Here is a 23,960-nt window from a genome sequence, read left to right as displayed (position 1 = left end):
GTCCAAGGTTCTATTGAGTTTCTATCCATGATCTAGTCTTGCATGAGAGTGAAGGATTAAATAATGGATTCAAGGGAAAAGCCAGAACTGGATTGCTTTTTTGGCCACGTAAAGAAAGGGCAATAGAAGATCGGCTGGTCGTTGCCAAAGGGTACAGCCATCCAGTACAAACCCGCTCCCTTCCACCGGCCCTTATTGCTATTAGCAGCCATGTACCGGAATACTGAGCGCAGGACGGCTTGAATGGAGGTGGAAGAGGAGGGCAGGCCAGGGGAGGAGGGAGAACAAGAAGACAGGCAAAGACGGCCATATTATACATGATGGGACAGCAAGGGGGTGCGATTGAGCAGGACCATACGGATGACTAAGGAAATGGGAGTGCAGGGTGGCAGACAGAATTCTTGTTTTTTGGGGAATTCTGGGAAACCTTTTTAGGGTCACTCGAACATCTTGGTTTTTCCACCCTTTTATTTTTGGATCACACCGATTTTTGGTGGTCAGAGGGAGTTCTACTGAAGTCCCCTTGAAACTGCAACCATTTTTCACTCTTTTAGAGTTTATAGTCCTCCCAGTCCCAGGGATGGATACCAAGCCTCTATTTCAGCCCTAGGGTGATTCTACCACCCCACACTAGCTTTAGGCTGTAGGCTGCTAGCGTCAGGGTTTGGGGGTGCAAGCCATTTACTACCGTTAGTTAAGATTTTCATAGTAATGGTAAATCTTCCTGACCTGCGTCAACCCCAGAACATTGTCTTACAGGTGGATTATTTTTCCTTATACTTCTCAGTGGGAACCTTTTTCCACACCCACATAATCTTTTACTCTTTTTATTGGTGTCATTTTTTAGACTCGGCATAGGGTCTTTTTAAACGGTATCCTCTTTGACAACTTTTTAGCAATAAGTGCCTGTTGTTGCAGGGTTGCCCTAGGGGCTCCCCTTTTAAATTCCTCTGCCTAAACATGAGAGAACTACAGTTCCCAAGTGTAGAAAGGATCTTTGGATCCCTTTTTCATTTTATTTGGTGAAACCAGCACACCCCACCTTGTGTGGAGTGCTGGGGAGATACAATGTATCCCCATTCACACTAAAACTAACAATTCTGTTACATGGATAAGCTTATCTTCAATGGCTGGTGGCAGCGATGCCTTTTACTAATTCGGTGCACCTTTACAGCCGGCTGCGTTCACAGCTGCAGTAAAGGCACCCAAGGATGCTCATTTTACCAAAATGGCCTGTGTCTTGTTTTTTTGCCATTTTAGCGTTTGTCCTTTCTTCTTCCTTTCCCTGACATCCAGGGTGGGAAATTCCTTAGTGTGATTTTTATATTGGGCAGGAGTCCCCTGGACTCCCCGCCCAGGCTCCAGTCTGTCTGTGAAGGCAGGAAGCGAGGGAGGAGTCCAGAACTCCAGAACTCTAGAGCCCTTTGTTTTTCCCCTTGACTGAATGGGGACAAATACCAGTGGGGGGTTGGCTGTCCTGATTGGACAACCAGACCGCCCTTCCTTGTAAAATGCAGGGAGAGAATGCAGAAGTTATGATGTAGTTCCTGTTAAATACTCCGAACCTGGAAGCTGAAGACAAGTCGATCAATGGAAGCAAAACCGAAGAGCATGATGGAAAAGCAGCTGGGACAAATTCCAGCGACCGGAGAGTCTGCTGTGTAATCTGAGCCTGCTGTAGCCCTTCCTTCCAAATCGACCTGGGGACTTCGAACCCCGACCCAGTGCCTGGCAAGACCCACTAGACTCAAGAAGACCTGCATTTTGACCCATCCCACGCCATGCTGCAACCGTGCAAGGCTGCTATTCTAAATACCCTGGGACCTCGAGCCACTGTGTGGTGCACGATCTTCCGAATTCCGAATCTCGCTGAAGCTTTGTGGGCATCTTGCTGGTTCTCCAGAGACACAAATCAATTCCGTAAAGTGCTCTCACCAGAGTGCTGGACCTTTGTAACGAGAATCCGGCCGGAGATATTCTGTCTTCTTCTGTGCTCCTGTAAAAGGCACCAAATCCACAGAGCCGTATCCAGCCGTGAGGAAAAACCTTGCCTAGAGCCTTCCACATGGACCCCTGCTCCAAAATCCCTTCCAAGGTCCTGTTTTGAGTCACCACGACAAGGAATTCACCAACCGGGTTTTTGGCTGCAAATCCTGATGTCGTCCTGCTGCAAAATCTTCTGTGCTAAGCTGCTCTGCTGGCTTGGGTATTTACTTACCTTAAGTGATTCCTGTGTAGTTGTGGGGTGAAAGACTTTCAAAGGATTGGGCCTACTTACTTGTAAAAGAGCCGGTTGGTAACTAACTCAGAGTGAAGAGTTACAAAAGTTATTACTTACCTTGAATATGTGTTGCACTATTCTGAAGAGTATATGTAACATCTTTCTTTCCTTAGAAACTGTTTCCCCATTCTAATAGAAAATAGATGTAAGGATATATTACTCACCTGTGATTTGGTTGTACCTCTTCCCAAAACTAATGCTGTTGGTTTCACTTTATTATTCCTGTTATGATAATTGTATGAGCGGGTCTTGCTTCCCCTGACTTGCTGTTAGCCTGTCTAGAGTAAGTCTGCATTAGGTTTTACCTAACTAGAATAACCTAGAGTCATTTATAAAGAGTAACATTGGATTTTACTTTCCCTGGTCTGTTTTAGACAGGCACAAAAGGTATATGGGTTTTACATACCTGGTGTTAGCTGTGTGCCATCCTAAAAAATGTTACAAGAGTTACTGCTTATCTCAATCTGTGTTTCATTGATCTCAAAAGCACCTGTAATTGAAAATTACATCCTTCGGTTTTACTCACCTAGCATAACTGTGTTACCACAAAAGTAGTTATAGGCTTTTACTGTACCTAGAACAAGTGTTCCACTATTCACAAGACATTTACTGTCCAGTTGACTTGAGTATGTGATTTGTTGCGGAGCGTCACGGTACAACTGGTAGGGTTTACTACTCTTGAATTACTGAATGTAATCTGAAAGTAACCATTGGTTTTTACTACCCAAGAATAGGTGAGACCTGTAGTGGATGTGTATGAAAAGGTTTGACTTCCCTAGAACTTCTGTTAGGTGTTCCAAATAAGGTTTATGCTTTGGTCTGTGTAGCTTCAAGCATAGTGTTGAGTTTTATAATTGCAATTACAAGATTTATTTGGGCCTACTTGCATTTAAATAAACCATTTATTTTTTTACAATACATTGAGTTTCAGTGTTTCTTTGGACCAGTTGTATTACAATTTCTTTTGTACTGATTGTACAGCCCTCTCTCCCTCATAAAATAAGCCCGGCTGCTCTGTCTATGCTACCAACAAACTCGGGTGGTACAGCCTTATACGAAGCGTGGAGTCTTCTACTGTCTCAGTTGAATGGTTTTGATGAAGTTGGGTAGAACTTCAGAAAAGCTGTCTTAACAACCGCAATGGTAGACCAATGTACCATTGGGGTACCAAAGTATATTTTAAATCCTGCTCTCATCCATTTAATATTTTCAGGCGTTTTTGGTTCTAGGGTTCTACTTACATGGGCTCTTTAGTAAGCCAACAGGGGGTCTCCATGTTCGGTTTTACCGGTCTAATCCATGTTGGGTTTTACTGGTTTGGACCAGTAGGAATCTCTGGGTTCTGCCTCACATTCTGTGGGGCTGGTCTCGGCTGAGTGGCAGTTCTATCAGCCAACCTAACCACTATGTCCCTATTCCCCTCCTGCGATTGGTGGGCTGGCAAGAGTAGCGATACTAAAGGATCTGCTCACTCATGTCGCTGGATTTTGGAAGAAGCAGGGTTAATTACCTGTTGGAGGATTTACCACTGTTACATTTGTAGGCCCTCATCTGGCTATTCAGTGGCTTTGACACATCCTGGTTAGGGGTTTTCCTGCATCATCCTGCTTATTCCACTTGTGTGTGGAGTCAGGCATTCCCTGCTGGGACTACCTTGAGGCTGTTTTACAGTCACCGAACGCTGTTTAATAACAGGGTCGCCCGCCTTGGTGCAGGTAGCTGCCATCACCTCGAAGAGTGGTTGTACACCAATACCCCCACCTCATCTGCTCCTTGGGCTGAGCCAGGTCAACTCCACAGTCGTCTTCACCAGGGGCCTGCCTTCTGTGGCTGGGCCAGGCTCCTTTGTTCTACCGAGCCACCAGAAAATTCATTGCTGGGGTCCCTGCTCTTCCTCACTGGTATTTACACTGCTGGCTTGAGGGATTCTATCATAGGAAGGCCAGTTCTTCCTTTTGGTCATCATGGTCTCCACGGGTTATGCGTTTAAGCCCCTGGACACTGGACCGTTGGAACCTGCTCTTAGTCCTCAAAACTACTGCCTTGAGCATTTACTCTAGGTCACGGGGTGGGCACTTGTTTGAGAAACTCGCCCTCGGGTCTGAGGAAAAGACTTTCATGTGCTAATCTTTACCTCATTTCCAACTGGTCTTTCCGCTTTGCTGCTTCTTCTCTAGGGAACCTGGTTTTCGAACCAACCTCAAACCCTTCATCAGGGTTTCCTCTAGCACTCCTTTGGGTGGTTTTCTGGTGAATCTGCACTTGTGGGGTAAAACAGAGATGCTCCTTCATTTTCTCCATGCACCCACTGGTGAACCAACTTTGTTCCGTTTAACTCTAGGGAACTACGCACAATGGAATTCTTTTAAAGTGACTTGGGGATTACTTGCCTATCCCTGGACGTTGTTTCTGTACTCCACTGGGGTTCAGAAAGCTATACACCAAGACCTAGATGTATAGCACTTACCTGTAATCTTATGTGGATCTTTACAGACATGCTCTCCACTTCTTTAACAGTGATTGCAGATGTTGACTGTATGTAATATTGGTGTCTGTTTAACTATTTTTCCAAGAATCAAATTGCAATAACTGATCATACAGAGGGCGTCCTGCGTCGATGGCGTCTGGTTGATGTCCCTCGAAAGCCTCTGTCAAGGGCGGCGTCACTGGATTTTATAAATAGGACGCACAGCGCCCGTACCCTTCGTTTATGTTTTTCCTCCATAACGTGTGACATGCTCGTACACCATGCCTGCTTAACTGCACATAGCCTTGAGGGAACTTAAGCTGCAATAGCATAGGACATTTTCCAGAGGGGCAGCTGGGAGGGCGATGTGGAATACGTTGGAGGAACATCCAGTCGAAAGAACGTTAAGAGTTGGTAAGTAACTTGTTCTTCGAATGGATTGTGTCATCAACGTATTCCACATCTTTGACAGACTCCCAAAGCAGTACCAGAAAATGGAATAGGGAAAAGAATTTAGAATACCCAATCAGATGGCAGAATAAAGGACCGCCTTACCAAAGGCCATGCACGAAAGGTGCTGTGTGACAACAATAAAAAGATGATGCTTATGGGGTTATCTAAAACTCCATAACCAAAGAACACAAGAGTAAAATGCACATCAAAATACCTGGGGAGGAGGTGGGGGGGGCGGGTTCACACTCTCTCCAGGGAAAAAAACCTGTCCTCAAAATCCAGCAAAGTTGCTGGGGGTCTCTAAGGTGAAGTGAATAAGCACATTTCTGAGAATTCTCTCCCTAACAGACCCCGAAGAAACTTCCCCACCAAGACCACCCCCTCAAGGTGGCCATCAGAGTCCACCAGGAGGATTTGAATGAAGGCCCATGGGGAGCGAAGCGTATAGATGGCCAGGCCCTTGTCAAAACCCTCCCGGAGAAACTGCAGAACAGCTGCCCGACCAGACCATAGGGGAGGGGATCCCAGACCGCCCACATCAAGCCCGAAAGTGGCCCCAGTGCCCGTCATATGCCTTCAGAGTAGAAGGCCTTTGAGCATTAAGGATAAGACTCGACCACAGGACCCGGAAAACCTTGGGAGACTAACCGCCCATAGAATCTGCTTGATCCCCAACCCCAGACCCGCCTGCAGGGAACAAGGCCACCTCGGAAATAACCAACGCTCCTGGAACCGAAGTTCCATTAAGGCGGGAAACCAGCTCAGACGAGGCCAGAACGGAGCAACCAACAGCACTGTCGCCCTGCTTTCCCTGATGCGCTGAACCAGGGGGGAAGAAAGGGCTGACGAGAGAACACAAAGGATACACCAAGGGTACTCCACAGTCAGGGCATCCACCCTCCCAAGCCTCTTCGGCCGGAAACCGGGAGCAGAAGAGAGGTACCTTTGCAGAGGCAAAGAGATCTAGAACCAGGCGCCCAAACCTGAGGCAGATCTCTGCAAACGACAGACCCAGTTCCGAGGAGGAGGGGACTTGGTGGGCAGTGCCCGGAGAATAGCACACAACTCCCTACAACTGGATGAGTGACAAACATCCTCCGGAACTCCAGAGGACGCACAACGTGGCACCCCAACCCCTCCCGCTGACATCTGTAGTAAGAGTGGTCAAACTGGGATGGATCATGGACTTCCCTGCCCAGAGATTTGGAACCCGCAATCAGCACAGTAAATCAGCCCTGAGAGCATGCAACACCGGGATCAAGGCCTTGTAAGCCTGAGAAGCCGGGAGCCAGTGGGTCAGCAGATAAGAGACCAGAAAAACTCAAATGAAGACAAGCCCAAGGGACCAGGAAAACACAGAGGCCATGTGTCCCTGAAGCATGAGAAATTGGCGAGCTGCGAAACTTTGCTGCCCGAGAACCCTGCCAAGGACAGACAGCAGGCGCTGGACCCTCACCTGGGACAGAAAAACCCTCCACATCCTGGTGCAAATCTGAGCTCCAATGAATACCAAATCCTGAGAGGGCTCCAGTTGAGACGTCTGCCAGTACACCAGAAACCCCCAGTCCCGGAATACCTAGCAAACCAGCTGGACATGTTCCAGGACTGTCTGCCAGAGGGCCGCCTTGACCAAACAGTCATCCTGGGAGGGAAAAATCTGAATGCCCCCCAGGTGGAGATGTGCCACCAGGGGAGCCACCAGTTTGATGAACACCCTGGGGACTGACCGCAACTCAAACGGAAGTACTCAGAACTGAAAATGCCAAGACCCCACAGCAAACGAAGAACTTCAACTATCAGGGGCGGAGAGAAAAGTGGAGCTATGCATCTTGGAGAACCAAGGATGCCAGCCAGTCCCCTCTGTGCAACATCGGGAGAATGTTTTGCAAAGTCTCCATCTTGACCCTTTCCTTCAGGACAAAGCAGTTCAGAGCCTTGAGGTCCAAAATGAGGCGAAATGTTCCCAAAGGTTTAGGGACCAGAAACACCCTTGAGTCAAATTCTAGACCCAGCTGTGGAAGAGGAACCGGCATTATAGCCACCTTCAGCAACAATTCCGACAGAGCCGTTCACATAGCCAATCTCTGGGGCAGAGAGCTGGGAACAGCAGTCCGAAATGTGAAACCTTGGACAGGGGTAGTGTTAGGCAGAATTGCATGCAGTACCCTCTGGGACCACCACACACAATTAGGACTACAGGTGTAAGCAAAACCAACCTTGGTATAAGACTGTACTACACAGTTTTTGGTAGCAAGCTGAGCAGCCAGGCTTAGCTCAAGAGGGAATGTGAGCAGTAAATGATGGTACACAGAGGTCTTACAATCACAGTGGTTTAAGTAGACACTTACACTCAATGTTTCTTGGTAAAACATTTATTAATTTATTACACAGTCATTTAGGAAACATTCACTAGAAGGAGGCAAAGATTATACACAAACACGTACCAAACCAATAATTTTCTGAGTAAATTAGGCTCCCCGGGAATAGGAGCAAAATGGCATTTCAGTCACGTTAAATGGGAGTAAAAAGGCACATGTTTATAAAATGGATCACAAATAGTTTCTTAGGCAGTGCAAATAGTTTTAGTTCACTAAAAAAGTCAATTCAATTCAATAGGCCTACGCCAAAGTCAATGGGCTAGTGTCTTGGATAGGAAAGGGCAGTTCTGGTGGTAAACGGTAAAGTCTTTGCCAAAGTTCTCAAATAGTTTGTAGGAAAAAGAATCATATGTTGGGTCACAAGCTGATTAGGCCTGCAAGCTGGGAAAGTTTCATAAACTTTCACTCCGAGAGGTAAGTTCCCTCAATCTGGTTGGCACAGTACCTTAATATGAAGAAAAGATGCAGCTGAAGACATTGGTTCCTGGCAGTTCCTGCAGATCTCCCTGTTCCTGAGCCTCAGTCGTGGGGCAAGAGGGAGGACGTCGGAGGACTCCTGCACTGCACGGGGACTGGTCAAAAAAGTTGTCAAATGGAAGATCTTTGGTTCAAGTAGCTGTAGTCAAGCACACAAGCTGGTGTCCTTCTCCCTGGTTAACCTCAACCAGCTTTGAGAATGGTGTCCAGGCATTTGCTGAGTTGACTGGTTCCACCAACTCAAAGGAAGAAGTCGTCCTTGAATGGGCTTCTCTGTCGAGATGAACTTGGCAATTCGGACCTGCAGCAGGGCTTCACTGGGCAAACCAACGGTCCAGGAGTTGCAGCAGGTGTCCTCTTCCAGCTCGTCTTCGGTTCTTTTGTTCCAGTGGTTGACTCGGCCTTCCAAGCCAAGGGACTTGCCTTTTAAACAGTTTTCTCCCTTTCATTTCAGCCTAGCTGTCACTCACCCAGCAGGCTGGCTGCCCAGCCAGCCAGCCAGCCAGCCACGGCAGAGTGCATTTGGGTCTCCTAGGAGATTAAGCACAGGGAGTTTCGGGCACCTCCCTCACTTCCTGCCCACCCCAGACACTCAGGCGCCAGAGGCGGTCTTCAGTCCTGAAGCCTGCCAAAGGCGTAGGAACAAAGGCACCTAAACTGGTTTGGTGCGCAGAGACAAACTCTAGAAGGACCTTTCCAAAAAGAAACAACGAAAAAAGAAGACCGGGACCTGTTTAAACAAAGGGGGCTCAGGTGCCATCTTGAAAAACATGGCTCCCGCGATTTTTAGCTACCGTGTTCGTGGTCGGGAAAAATCATGGTAGTTTTGTTGTAAAACCACTGCCACCAGCCATTTCAATAGGAAAGGATAGCATTTCACTGCTATATGAGTTTCTAGACATAGGGTATGCTAGGTAACCCCTCCAGCACTCTATGGGAAGATTGTCTTTTTAAATTCCTAGACCCAGCACACACTAAGTCAATTTAACCTTACATCCTCTGGGAAAACAGTATGTTAGTTGAGGTATTTAAACCTTTTGGAAGTCTAAAAGACATCCCTGTGTCACTGCACTGAAGGTGCTGTGTAACACACATGAAAAGATGATGCCTATGGAGTTACCCAAAACTCCATAATCAAAGAACACAAGAGTAAAACACACATCAAAATACATGAAAGAGTGGGGAAAAAGGCTCACACTCTTTCCAGGTAAAAAAAAATCAAGTCCTCAAAATCCAGCAAAGTTGCTGGGGGTCTCTAAGTTGAAGGGAATTAGCACATTAATGAGAATTCTCCCTAATAGGTAGACAGGAAATTCACATGATAACCCCACTCAGACAGTGTCCAGAGCCCACAAATCCAAGCACCACCGGTCCCATAATCGGAAATAAACTGCCAGAGACGTCCGCCAACCAGCCTGCCCAAACCGTCAGGACTTCTAAGCCGGTTCCGGAGAAGAGCAGGGAGGACCACGGCCGCCTCGGTCTCCAAAAGGAGAGGGAGGAGGCACCAGCGAACAACTGTCCAGCCCTTACATCCGCAGCAGAATACTTCTTGAATGTCGAGGAAGAAGTCTGTCGTAATTTATCAGCGTGTTTGTCAGCATGAAACACTTTATGTACTTTATCCTCAAGTAAATCACCAATTTGGAACCATCAAAAGGAAGCTTAAGGGCAGCCACCTTCTGCGAACCCTCCAATTCCCAATCTTGCAATGGAACATGCATATGGGCTGACACTGCTGCTCCCACAGCCATGGTTGGGCCCAAGAGTTCAACCTGTCGCTGCATGTCTGCCAGTAGCGGGGCACAGTCAGAGCCCCCTTCCACGGCCTTGCGTAACTTCCTGAAACCACCCAGTACCGTCTCTGCATTGTTAGGAGTCGTAGACGTTCGCACTGAGGGCCAGATGCGCACCAGCATGAACCTTCTTCAGCTTGGAACTCGCCCTATGGTCCACCGGGTCTCGGACAGCCGCCTCTTCAGCTGACAGAGGAGCGACCCACCAGACTAGCGAGCATATCATCAACTTCAACAAAGTCCAAGAGTAACTTCTCACTCCCCTTTACTGGGTAGAGTTTGACTATAAAGCAGGGCATGGAAATCTTCTCGCCAAGTGGCAGCCCCTTACCTTGGCCCGGGCCCGAACGACCAGGGAGCGGCGACACCTCACACCAGCCACGATGCTCTGCACACGAATGGGAGAGCACCATGCTCAAGAGCCCAAACCCTGCAGGGGAACTGGGAGCACACTGCGCCATCAGGAAACCAAGGCCCCTCCACTCAGCCCCTTCAGGGGGCCAGCAAATGGAGCTCCATGGTGCCCCGCACCCAGAATAGGTAAAAATTAAAATGAGGGTTGACGAAAAGGGGAGGAGTTTATACAAAAGAAGAAATAGAAGAAGGTCCTGTGCTGGAGGCATGAAGTAAGTACTGTGACGAGGAAGATTGGACGTGGAGGTAATGTAGAACGCGTATAATTGAGCCTCCCTTGAGAGAAAGCCATCAACATGGGAGGTCAGGGTGCAAAATTTCAGGTTGAAAGCTGCTTGCTACTCACAAAAGTCACTTCCCCCATTTCTGAATGAAGAGCAGTGCAATTATGCAACCGAATGTGCATCATATTTTAGCAACGTACTTGCGTAGCACACTTACCACTTACAATTTGCGACCATGAGGCATGTATTCCAATCTTAGTGTGGAGACTCGCCTCGCGAGATCTCGAGAGTTTGCACGCGAGGAGACGGGGATTTGTGCCAGAAGCAGAGCCAGGCAGAGGACACAGTCAGGCCTCGGCACTCCTCCTGATTAAGGGGAATCAGCCCTCCTGAGACTGCTTGAGTGATCTACAGGTCCCTGCACACAGCCTGAGCATAACTCCTTGGCTGAGGACAGCCTCCTGGGAGCTCAGGCTGGCAGGGGATATTGGTACCTCTACATTCCCACCAGACAGTGAAATTAACTGCCTGGGGCTAGAAGGACTGAACTGTAAGTACTGCCAAACCCCTGTACTGGACTCAAACATCCCGCTATCCTATAAGTGTCAGGTGTCTAAATAAACACCCCTTTCCACTATACAAGTCTCCTGTGATCACTAAGGACACTACAGCTTCCTTGCCTCACCAAAGTCTTGTGATCCTGCAACAACAGTGTCTACTAACAAGTGCGATCAAAAGAGTAAAACTAGTAACCTAATTATTTAATGAATATTCCATGGACGCCACATTCAATGGACTAGCGTCAAGTGGTGACCACTTTACAAAGTTTGCATTCATTACATAAAATGTCCTCTCAGAATTATGAAAACACGTCTACAGATCAAAAAAAGAATGATTGTACAATGCATTACCAAAAAAAGGTTTTGGGAATGCATTGCACAATCAGGTTATCTAAGGTTGTGCGGTGTTCTTACTCTAAAAAAGAAATGTGAAGGCATTATTGTTTATTAAAATTACACTAGACTGTTGTTAAATGACCTGAACCGTCTGCGTGTAGTGTAATTTTGAAAAAGAATCATTGCATCTAGGCCACATTTAGCGTGTGGTTGGGGGAATAAATCAACTGACCCTTGTAATAGTATGACAGTTCGGTGATTCATTATGGTATAAAGGGTCATCTAGTCGGCATGATGTGGGTACATCGACTGCGTTATGGGTGCAGAACTAGAACCTCTTCCAACGCCCTTCCTTACCTGCTGCCAACCTGAAACGGGGCGGTGCTCCCCCTGCAGCCTACCACCACCTATCCTCGGCGGGTGCAGCACAGGCCGCCGCTCGGGGACGCCATGGCGCGGTGTAGCAGCGTGTAAACAGCGCAGGCCCGGCTGGGGGACAGCACCCGGAAGCACAAACGGAGTAGGAGGACCAACTGCTGCGCCATCTTGGAATGGGATGCCTTCTCTCTCGGTTTCCAGTACTGTCGGAGCGTCGGTCGTGGAAAGAGAGAGAGGGAGAAGGTGCGAGCTGAGGGAGGTTATCAAATCCAATCCGATCCGATCGGGAGGCGGGGGGTTTGGAGTACAGTGCGCCGGGTGGGGTTCATGATTAGTGCTGGCGGCTAAGGCGGGACCAGGACCGTGTTGATCGGTGGGATTTGCGCATGAATGGTAGGGGAGCTATGAGGAGAACGTGCAGTTGCCACGCAGGTACATGATGGGGTTAGTATATATGCCGGACCGCAGGGTTAGCGGACGAGGCACAGGCACACAGCTGGTTAATGAAGCGTGGGGGGGCCGGGGGCCGCGCTGCGGTATTAACTAAATGGGGGGTGCTTGCAGGATGTAATTGCGGGTGGTGCGGTGGACATGCCTCTGTGTAGCCAGCATAATCGAATTGTTTATATTCATGATGTTGTGGTCCCTGTGCCGCTTTGTTGCCAGCAAAGGTGGATATCGGAATAAACAGACGCACAGGCAGCGTGTTTTTGGTTTGGCTGGATCGGGGACGTCTTTACAAATAAGCCTGGAAGTGTTTTTGGGGGTTTGGGGGTGCGGATGCAGGTGACAAGTATGATATGACAGTAATGACAGCGTCAGGAACGAAGAGGCCAAACAGGATGTGAGGTGGAAACACGTTAGCCCCAAGCTTTATTTAGTACAAGACATGGTGCGAAAGAAAACCAACCATAACAACATCACATAGAGAATAACAAAAATATATTTTGGGGACAGAGGTATCAGGTGAGGGGTGAGGGGGGGGGGGGCCTACTATGATGTAGGGCCCGCTTCAGGCTGATCCCCGCCGCCCTTCATAGTCATGCTTGTGACATTTGGTGGACCCATTGTGTGAGCTGTGTCAGTGTATTCAGTGGACCTAGCTTGTGAGCTGTCTTGTTTCTTACATACTTGGCTTCGCAGTAGGTCTTCCCTGCTTTCACTTGTCTTTTCCGGGTGAGGTGGAGAGGTATGCGCTTGTTAAGGTGTTATTATTTTCCATCCTCCGAGGTGGTTTATAGATCTTCCACATGTGTCCCACCTGATCCGGGTTTGGGATTTGTGCCCGTCCATGCTCACAGGGTGACTTCTCTTTGTTCTCGCGGCTCATGATCCAATTATGTTTGAAACCCCTTCCACAATATTCTTGCATATGATACTCCTTGGAGTGGGTTCACTGAGCCGTTGCGTTTGTATGATCCTGTGTTTTACAGGTTTTTGGAGGCATTTTCCCAGCTCTTGATCAACTTGTGTTTAAAAAAAAAAGAAAAAAAAAATAAGCGCATATATTGAATTGTTTTTTAACTGGGGTGGGTTCTTGGAGCCTTACTAGGACTTTCCCCTGCTCCTGATCTACTTGTGTTATGAGACCCCCTATGCTCTTTTATTTGATTATTCTCCAACAGGGATGGGTTCTTAGAGCATTACTAGGACTACCCTGATCATGACCCACTTCTGTTTTGAATAACCCCCGAAGCGCTTTTATTGGATTCTTTTTCAACGGGGTGGGTTCTTAGAGCCTTACTAGGAATCTACACCGCATGTGATCCACTTGTGTTTTAACCCCCCCCCCCAAGTACTTTTAGTGGATTCTTTTTTAATGGGGATGGGTTCTTAGAGCCTTGCTAGGAATATAACCTGCTCATGATCCAATTGTGTTTTGAAACCTCCTGGGCGCTTTTATTGGATTGCTTTATCACAGGGGTGGGTTCTTAGCGCCTTTCTAGGATTTTTCCCTGCTCATGATCCACTTGTGTTTAAGCGCTTTTATTGGCTTGTTTCCCGTCGGGGGTGGGTTCTTTGAGCCTAATTGGATTTCTCTCCACTCATGATCCACTATGTTTGGACCCCCTCTGGGTTTTTATTGCATTGTTTTCCTAGTCAGTGGTTTCTGTGGGCCTGGGTCTTAAATAACTTAATATTTTTCCCCTTGACAGGTTTAAAGCCCTTCCTGGCGGTTGTGTTTGTTTTTAAGCAGGAGTTTTAGCCTTTCTTTATACTTATTTGGGTTTAAGATGATTTAACAATTAACTTTTCGCTATTATTGAGGATATACCTGTCCCCTGTTAGTGGGGTTCCTAGAGGCTGTTTGCAGGGTGGGAGGGAGGTATTTTTGCTCCTGTCCGCAGGTCCGGGAGCCTGCTGGAGCCTGTCAGGAGAGGGGCAATGAATGAGAGGGGCTATCTTGCCCTCCCTGGTTATAGACCTAGTTTTGCCTGAGACCAAGGCAGCCCCTCTTCGATCATCAAAGGCTCCACGTTCGTCCGGATGGGAGGGGGACCTATGATGTGAGGTGACGGGGACTACCTGTAGTCACCTGCCCCTGCCACCTCTTTCCTGTTCTGGGGACTCGGCTGCCTGCCCTTGCACCTGCATGCCAAGTAGAGGCAGCACCTGGAGGTGCTGCCCTACCGGACTCCCAACAAAACCCCCCACCTCCCAGCTTACACCCTCGGGCCTCCCATCCGGGAGGGCCCATGTTTATAAACCTGCAAGTGTTTTTGTGCGGGGGTGGCATGCAGGTGACAAGTATGACATGACAGTAATGACCGCGTCAGGAATGGGGAGGCCAAACAGGATGTGAGGTGGAAAAACTTTGGCCACAAGCTTTATTTTAGTACAAGCCATGGTGCGAAAGGAAACCAACCCTAACAACATCATATAGAGAATAACAAGAATACATTTTGGGGACAGAGGGATCAGGTGATCGGGGGGCCTGCTCGAGGCTGATCCCCGCTGTCACCCTGAGGGGGTGCTGCCCGGCAGCCCCCAGGTCCCCCCAAAATAGATGACATAACTTGGGCACATCCTCTGGCAGCCCTGGGTTCAGAAGATATTTCTGGTGAAGATGTCCATGCCTTCAATGGACAAGTGGACCCTGTCACTGCAGAACATGGCCTGGTTGTGCACCGAAATCCCATGCTTTATGATTTTGAGGCCTGAAAATAGGCAAAATTAGGCCACTGCCTTATTCAATTTGGACCTGGATATTTCCATGGCTTTATTAGACTCTGTGCCCTGACAGTGCTGGCGAGGGATGATTTCCGACATCATCACTTCTGTCCGTAGTCTCAACATGTGAGCCAGGGATCTGAGAGAGGTGCAGATCTCCGCCAGGAAGAGCTTCCTGCCAAGGTGGGGCAAATCATTGCCCCTGAGGTGGATGATGAGGAAATCGGGGGGAGGGGAGCATTCCCCCAGTAGGGAGAAGACTGTTAGCTGGTGTTTACTACAGTATCTTTTATAAGCCCCAGATTTCGAGACCCCTATACCCTTTATGGCTTTTTCTTGCAACCCCCCCCCCCCCACACCCCATCCAGGCTGATGTGGCTGCTCCTATCCTAAAGGAGTGGGACCCACATTCGGAGAGGTTCCATCCAATTGCAATTATTGTCTTTTTGAGTATTGACCTTAATTGAAATCTGCTGAGAGCGGACACATTTTTGTGTGTGAAAAGGGTTTCCCTTCCCATCCCAGCCGGGTCATTTGCTCAGAAAAGTATTGCAGATAGGTCAGTACTCTGTTTCTTCTATGCAGTAAAGATTGATAATCCTCCATTTTACTAGTTGGTCAGTTTTGGATCTGTTGAGTTTTACTGCCATGGACTCCTTCCCCAGGTGGATGCCGCCTACGTCCAGCCCTCCCTCGGATCCTGTGTTTTTGGAAGCTATCTCGCTAATCCTGAAAGCCCTTAAGTAGATGAGCGTGAATGCTGCTTAACATAAGGAGGTCTCATATGCATTGTTGCATACTTTGGGGAGGGTGTCTAACAGGGTTTTTAACTTTGCAAAATTGAGAGGGCGCCTGGTGTCTCTTCACCCCTTCAAATTTGTGGCCATCCTTTGAGTGCATACCTAGTTAAAGCGCCTTGTGTGGGATCGGTGGCCCCCCTAACCTAGTATATTAGGATACTGCTGCCAAGTGGGATGAAGCCAATGCTTTCTTATTGTTCTGTTTGACGGCCCACTCCATAAAATAATTGACATGGCTCTCCTGAATGTTTCTGATGTTGGTGACTTTTGTAATGTTGCCAAAGTCAGTCCGGCACTTGTACATTTTAGCTGTTTTTTGGGCCAGCGCCTTTTTGGCCAAGTCGCCTATGACCCCCCTGGGATCATCTGTTGATGTGTGGTCCCGGGATATGTTCCCCCCACCAACCACCCCCCCTTGCTATGCCCTGGGGGCGGGTACCTCTTCTTTTTTTAGGGGCCTTCTCAACCTGACACTTTCAAGGATGGCCTGATGATGCCTGTTGTGCAGTGCACTTCCGCATCTGTACTATATAAGTTAAAACTCTGTCTATGGCCTAAACACATCATTTACTCAACCTGCACCCCTGCCAAGCTGTATGGCCATATTGTTAACCTAACAATGTGTAACCAATTGCAACCTAAGTGGAGCGCGGGCAAACGGGGCGAGGGAGATTATTTGACAGAGTGGAGTTCAAGTGATTTTGTATCTGATTTGTTTTTTGCTGCCCTCTGTGGTATTATTTTGATTGTAACCTTGTGACCGTGCCCACTATGCTTCATGAACTCCAGGGTCACACTGCGCCCTTACTAGCCTACTTCCTTTATGCCTTAGGTGGGTAACTTGTTGGGCATGTATATAAGCTTAAACCATGCACAATACTTACTATAATTTGCATTATATAGTGCTACGAAACCTCAAGCATCTGGGAGCTGCTTATTATCCACGGTGTGTGGTACTCATTTATTGACCTCAGAAGGAATGAAAGGCTGAGTTGGACCCTGCCAGGGTGCGAAACTGCGTCGGCAGAATCTGCACCGCTGTCAAGGCGGGTGCTCTCTTTGCTGTGCTTTCTGACCGGTAGGAATTTTTTTTTTTTTTTTTGCGACCTCGAAAGACATCAGTGCATATCTTAAACATGCCCTCCATTGAATAATCTCACTGGCTAAATCTGATGGATGTGTTTGTGTTTCACGCAAACACTTGCCTGGGGGCCAGGGCGCATTGTACATAAACTTTTTCTCCTTTCTTAGTAACTCTGGTTAACTGTAACTTCATCACAGAGTGTGAATGGCCGGTGTCAGGTTGGATGCCTTGGACATGCGTCCGTATATTCAAAATACGACTGTGGCTCTGAACGCTGGTTTTACTTCAGCCGGATGGTACCCCGCCTATTTGGCAACATCGCAGTAAGTGGTTTGTATTATTTGTTAATTTGTCCATTCATAACTAGTTTACCCCAGCAGGGGGGGGGCTGGTTCTGAATGTAGGTCCGGAATCTGCTCCTGTGTTGGGCCACTGACTTGCTTCCAAAAGGTCGTGGGGCGGCCCCTGAGCTACATTTCTCCCCCTCCATCGTGAAGATGGAAAGCTGTGTGAGGCAAGCTTTGCTTGTACTAGTGGTGCCTGGGGGGCATGTTAAATGTCAACCCCCTTACTCATCTTCACAATAGATTGAGGAGTGGCGAAGGACTCCCCCCCAGCAGTGAAAACGCAAAGGTCTCCAGGGCCGAGCTGTGCCGCCCAGCAGTCTACATATGTTAGACTTGCCTACTATCCCTCCATTTTTGCTTTCCCCTGTCCACATATTTTTTCTCCTGTAACCTGTGTTGTGTGTACCGAAATGTACCGCACCTTATTGTGTATAACGGCCTAAACGGAGAATGCATTTGTAGCACACAAACCGGCAAGCGCATTTCCCCTTACTCCTGTATGCTAGTCAACCAGGATGCCTGTTACCTAAGGTAAATGTATGGTGTAATGCAGCTTGCTGCCTAGAGCTATTTAACTGCATAGCTAATTAGTGAAACTTAGCCGCTGTCGATCAGCCTCATTAACAGTATAGCCTAGGCATTTATGGTCATGACCCAGTTTGAAAATTCCCGCCCAAATAGTACTAATTAATTTCTTTTCCCCCAGCTCTGTATAAGAGGAGCGCAATCATTTATGCAGGCACTGACTGCAGTGCTACGTTTTTAAATGCAGTTTATTGCACATGTTTCTACTTACCCGCAGTCTTTTTCCCGTCTGCGGTCCTTCTCTGTGATTTAAAATGGCGGATCCATTTTTGCCCTTATCGTAATTAATTAGCTAACGGCTTACTCATCTTTCCCTTTTTTTTTATCTTGCCTCTTGCAAGCCTTTAGTGGTTTTCCGCTTTTTCTGTATTGCCTCTTTGCGAGGCATTATTAATTTAACGTTTTGGATTGTTGCACCATGACAGCGGGGCACAGGAATTTACCACTGCCTTTGCGCCTTTCCATGCTGTGTTTCTCGTCGCCTGCACCATCCTGCTTCTCAAACCTTCATGCAGGGTGACATTCTGGGGAGCCTAGTCCTGGTTACGAGAGACTTACTGGGGTTTCTGTTGCCTAATGTCTGGCAGAGGGACTTCCAGGACCCCCTTGTTAATTTGCATATTTAAGTAACTTTGGGTCTCACCCTAAGTTACTAGGGGAATCCAGACGTGGACCCCTTGCTCACTATTCTTAGAGAGGCACAGATCCACCCTACTGATGAGGTCCAACCAGACCGAAACACGTGTCAGGGGTTTCTGTTGGTACTCTTGTTCAGAGAAGAATTGCCTAGCATTTCGGTGCTGGACTGCCCCAGGGCAGGAGAAAGACTGATATGTTTGGGATATTTCTTCTCTGTGAAAGATAGTGAGCTAAAGACTCTGGGTAAGTCTCTCGTAACCAGGACCCCCTTGTTAATTTGCATGATCTACAGGTGAGACTATATGGGTCGGCGCATGCTCACCACATTCTAGGAAGAAGGGTTTGAGAGAGACGGCAGTCATTTAGCAGCATTCTCACAATCTCTCATAACCACGCAGGAGCAGTGTCAACAATCAGCGCAGCCCACAGCATATGAGCAGGGGAAGAAGCCTGACTAGGGGAATTCACCTCCAGGGAGGGCTGCAACCGTGCACCAACTTCCACGCAGAGACCAGGTGAGCGTAATAGAGTATCTCCTGTTTAAAGCCTGCTTCACACTGGCATTCTTTGGGGCCCTGCGACCCAGCGAGTTGATCGCATGCTCCAGACAGGATGGAGAATTCAAGGTGTTATTGAGGGAAGATATAAGCATTTCAGAGGGCTCCCTGTGTTTGAAGATAAGGAGTTCCAAGACCGATCAAGGGGAGGGCAGAACGCTGGTCCTTGGGTGCGTGCCCAGTAACGTCCATGAGTGCTTTCCTGGGGGTCAGGACATGCGGGCCAGGTTACCTGTTTGTGCATATAGATGGCTCCCCCCTGACGCTATTCCAATTAAGAAGGTAATGGCTACAACGCTAGCCGGCATCATGGGTATCCAGGGCCACTATACGCCCCACTTATTCCACATAGGGGTGGCTACAACAGCACCCCAGGAAGGGTTGGGGAAGAAGTCATAAAGAGAATTGGGAGGTGGGACTCGGACAAGTACAAGCTGTACATTAGGCCAGGGCGGGGTGGAGGGGGTATGCTACATAAGTCAATGGTCATGGGGCGGGCGATGGGGGGTGCGGGAGGATGAGAGTAGCGCTAGGGAACCGGTCATTCATCAAACAACGCCATTCATCTCTCCACAGATTGCAAGTCAGTATGGGTCATCGGCCACTCATTCATGGCCCGGGCAGCAGAGGGAACAGAAAAGGAGTACAAGGACGCTCACATGGGCTTTTTCGAAGACACAGATCTCATGGCTCGCTAAAGGAGGCATGAGATGAGATGGGATGATTTGTGGAGGGTGCTGGACAATTACAGGCAGAACAATGCACGTCCTCATGTCCTAGTTATCCACTTAGGGAGAAATGACTTGGTTACATTGGGGAGAAGGGGGTTACTGGCTAGAATGAGGGCCACGCGGATTCAGGTGGAGAATGGGTTCAGGGGCACGGAGCTATTGTGGTCGGAAATCATACCCAGCCAATCATGGCAGGGGGCGCATTTGCATAAAGCGGTGGAGGAGTCCAGGAGTTTGCAAAAATGGGAACATTTTTGAGAAGCAGGGGTCTGGGCTGGATCAGACACACGCTGATTACCTTAAATATGCCGGGTTGCATTCGGGCTGACAAAGTGCACTTGTCTGAGGTCGGGTGGGGGTGATGTTGGCAGATTTAAAGGACACGTTGGAAGGAGTGGGCTGCAAATAGACAAGATTGAGGGGCGGAACAGGGGAAGATTAATACAGCAATGCCTACAAGCGGGGGCACTCTTGTAAGGGAACACAATGGCCGAGCATGGCCCAACACGCTCCTCCCCCATTGGTGGTGGGGGGCCTCCAACAAAAAGGGACGATGCGGTCAAGGGAAGACCTCAGTACAGCACGCCACTGTCTGGACAGTAGGCCCTCCTGCAATGGAGCTCAGACTTAATGGAGCAGCAATCTTCAACGAATGCTGTCACACAGGGGCGACTGTCAGGGACAGGGATCCCCAGCACAAATCACGCCGCAGGTCGAGTCCGGAAGGCCAGCTTGTTGGTTGCGTAAAAGGAATGAATGGTGTTGAATGCGCACGGAATGGGGTCTAGCAAGGTTTTTGCAGTACTGGCGACCAGGTGCCTGAGGGGGAACTGTCTGCTGCCAGTTGTCCGCAGAGAGTCATGGGAGAGTCACTGGTCGCTTATATAATTTTTCTTTCAGACACGCCCAGCGGATGTTAAATGGTGGTCCATTTAGAAAGTACTGGCGGATACCACAGGGGGACTGCACAGCTATCAGCTTAGAATGAACTGTGTCCAGGAGTATTAGGCTCAGGTGAGGTCCATTATAAAGGGGAGGGCTAGGGGGCTTGGAAGACCTTCCAAACCCAAAATTGGGTGGGGGAAAGTGGGAAGTGCATCGATGGAGAAGGAGAGTAACCATGAATCCAACAAGGGCAGGGGAAGGAATGGAAGGAGTTGGAGATACACTGGGCTCTGGGAAGTAATGAGGAAAAAAGATTGGTGGTAGGGAGAGGATGGGGAGGGGAACCTGGAAGATGGGACGGCTGGGGGGGCGGGGGTGGATAGGAAGAAAACTGGGGAATTTACAAGGGTCAGCTTGGGGAGATAACATGGTAATGCCTGGGAGGGGGGTCTTTGACATGCGGAGGGAAGTGGCCTAAGAGGAGCAGGGTGGAATATCTGGGGAGGACCTTTTAGGAGATGGGGAAGGGGTGGAGGATGGGGAAGGTATGACTATTGGGCTCTGGGGGGGAAGGTAGCTAATGGGGGGCTCGGTAGAGAACAGTATTACGAAAAGGGGAAGGAGCAGGCCTGAGGGGAGTGGGTACAGCTAAGGCAGTTGAAGTTGGGACAGCACTTGGTCCGATTTAGGCGGGGGGGATTCAAAATGGGATAAGTAAAGAACACAAGGGGATCAGGAATTAGTAGGTAAAGAGAGACCAAGGGTAAAGGAGAAGGGGGTGAAGTAGAGGGAAGGTAGGGGAGCGAAATGAATTAATGGGGTGCAAAGGATAAGTGGATGGATAGAATGAAAGGAGACAAAGGAAAAGAGAAAACAAAAATGGGAATGAAAATGCACAATAAAAAATGAAAGAAAAATTGAAAAGAAAATGTTGGCATGGGGTAGAGAGGGACGACTAGAGAGGGATGGGGCACTCGATGGGTCAGCAAGGACCTGAAAGGGGGGGGGTCTTGGGATGCTACCCCTCAGCACAGAATCTTGAGGGTAGCGGCGAAACAGAACACCTGTAACTTAACTCCTGACTTTATGTATGTTAATAAAGTTTGCTGTGGCAATATTTACTTCCACTCAGCCATCTGGTCCTGCCTCTCATTTGGGTATCAGGGGGCGGGGGTGGTGCTCCAAGGGAGGAGGGTAGTGAGGAAGCGGTGTGTGAGTGTTGCGCAGCATCTGGAGACGGGCCCTCACTGCGTGTGTTGGCGTTACGCAAGGCTCTCACACCATTCGGAGAATCGGCATCAGCGGCGGCCTCCCTTAGTGCCGACGCCCTCACTGGGCACAGCAGGGAATGGGGGTCGGGGGGCAGTGGCACGGCCACGCAAGACACCGCCCAGAGGAGGGGGGTGCATCAACAAAGGCCGCCAAGGAGTGCGCAGTAGCCTGGGAGCACTTATAAAAGGGCATCGGCATGTGGGGGCGGCCTCGTGTTTCCTGCACCTGTTTTGTCATTTTGTGGTATTTATGCTTATGTTTTTCTTTCAGACACGCCCAGCAGATGTTACATGGTGTTCCCTTTAGAAAGTACTGGCGGATACTGCAAGGAGACTGCACAGCCATCAGCTTAGAATGAATGGTACCCAGGAGTATTAGACTCAGGGGAGGCCCATTATAAAGGGGAGGGCTAGGGGGCTTGGAAGACCTTCCAACCCCAAACGTGGGTGGGGGAAGGTGGGAAGTGCATCGATGGAGAAGGAGAGTAATAATTAATCCAACAAGAGGAGGGGAAGGAATGGCAGGAGTTGGAGATAAACGGGGCTCTGGGAAGTAATGAGGAAAAAAGATTGGTGGCAGGGAGAGGATGGGAAGGGGAACCTGGGAAGATGGGATGGCTACGGGTGGGGGGATAGGAATAAAACTGGAGAGTTTACAAGGGTCAACTTAGGGAGATAACGGTAATGCCTGGGAGGGTTGGTCTTTGGCATGTGGAGGGAAGTGGGCTAAGAGGAGCAGGGTGGGAGATCAGGGGAGAGGACCATTTAGGAGATGGGTAAGGGGAGGAGGATGGGGAAGGTATGACTATTGGACTCCAGGGGAAGGTAGCAAATGGGGGGGCCCGGTACAGAACAGTATGGCGAAAAGGGGAAGGAGCGGGGCCTGAGGGGGGTGGGACAGCCAAGGTGGATGACGTTGGGGCAGCACTGGGTTCGATGAAAGGGTGGAGGGGGGAACACGGCGGGATAAAGAAAGAACACAAGGGGATCAGGAATTGGTAGGTAAAGGGAGACCAAGGGGAAAGGAGAAGAGGGTGAAGTAGAGGGAAGGTAGGGGAGTGAAATGAATTAATGGGGTGCAAAGGATAAGTGGATGGATAGAATGAAAGGAGATAAAGAAGAGAAAACAAAAAGGAATGAAAATGCACGATAACAAATGAAAAGAAAATGTTGGCCAGTGGTAGAGGACGGGGCCCTCGATGGGTCCGCAAGGACCTGAAAAGGGGGGGGGGGGTCTTAGGATGCTACCTCTCAGTGCAGAATCCTTGAGGATAGCGGCAAAACGGAACACCTGTAAGTTTACTCCTGACTTTAAGTATGTTAATAAAGTTTGCTGTGGCAATATTTACTTCCACTCAGTCATCTGGTCCTGCCTCTCATTTGGGTATCGGCCGGGGGAAGGAGGGGCTCCAAGGGAGGAGGGTAGCGAGGATATAATATGGACAAGCGGTGTGCGAGTGGTGCGCTAAGACATTGACAGACACTGACGGCTTGAATAAACATCGAGCTTTAACAAAAACGATAGGTCTACTGTTTGTATGGTGAAAATCGTGCACTGATCAAGAATACGATAATTGTAGATAATTTTATTAGAAGACTGTGTTTTTGTACTTGCACCTAGGTGGAGTGATTCCATTCAGGAAATGCTAGACCAGTCCTTGTTTTAACTCCCATTCTCAGACTTTTTGTCTTGAATTTCCACGTTATAAATCCAGGTCCCAGCTTAAAAAGTTAAAACCAGGAGTGGACTAGCATCTCCCAAACGGAATTAAAAATGCTGGCATGTATGATATTGCACTCCCAATCATATAGGTGAAAAGGCACAATCCTAAAGGTATGCCTCCTTAGCCTGTAGCGCTTGCCGAGGGCAGGCTATATCTCAGGAGGGGTGTAAGCTGATAACATTAGCATCCCCCAAAATACATTTAGTACAATGGTACGATATAAAAGTGTCCAATCAAAGTTTTATACAACTTTAGAAATTTAATCAAACAACAAAATGCAATCTCAACTAATGAGGAAAAGCCCCCCCTTAGAAAAGAAACACAGAGAATTTAGACTTTTGTGAAAGAGTACTTTGGGTAGTTCGATGATATGACTTTGAAGAACAAGCTTAATATATATGG

The 23,960-nt window shown here is 48.6% G+C and overlaps 1 protein-coding gene and 1 long non-coding RNA gene across 2 annotated transcripts in view; one reads left to right on the top strand and one right to left on the bottom strand.

Annotated features, from left to right (window-relative positions):
* Positions 1–12,507, bottom strand: part of EBAG9 (estrogen receptor binding site associated antigen 9) — a 136,243-nt gene extending 123,736 nt beyond the window's left edge. The window contains exon 1 of the mRNA XM_069621515.1: positions 11,744–12,507. The gene's annotated coding sequence lies outside the window, so the exon portion shown is untranslated. The remainder of the gene's footprint in view (positions 1–11,743) is intronic.
* Positions 12,472–23,192, top strand: LOC138497832 (uncharacterized). Its single transcript, XR_011278651.1, has 2 exons — positions 12,472–20,692; positions 22,106–23,192. It is a non-coding gene; the product is annotated as an uncharacterized lncRNA (long non-coding RNA).
* The last annotated feature ends 768 nt before the right edge of the window (positions 23,193–23,960 follow it).

This window comes from Ambystoma mexicanum, chromosome 5q (genome assembly GCF_040938575.1).
Source record: "Ambystoma mexicanum isolate Mex_15411 chromosome 5q, UKY_AmexF1_1, whole genome shotgun sequence".
Classification (NCBI taxonomy): Eukaryota; Metazoa; Chordata; class Amphibia; order Caudata; family Ambystomatidae; genus Ambystoma; species Ambystoma mexicanum.
Note: the sequence above shows the minus strand (reverse complement) of the source record. Positions and strands in the feature narration are given on the sequence as shown.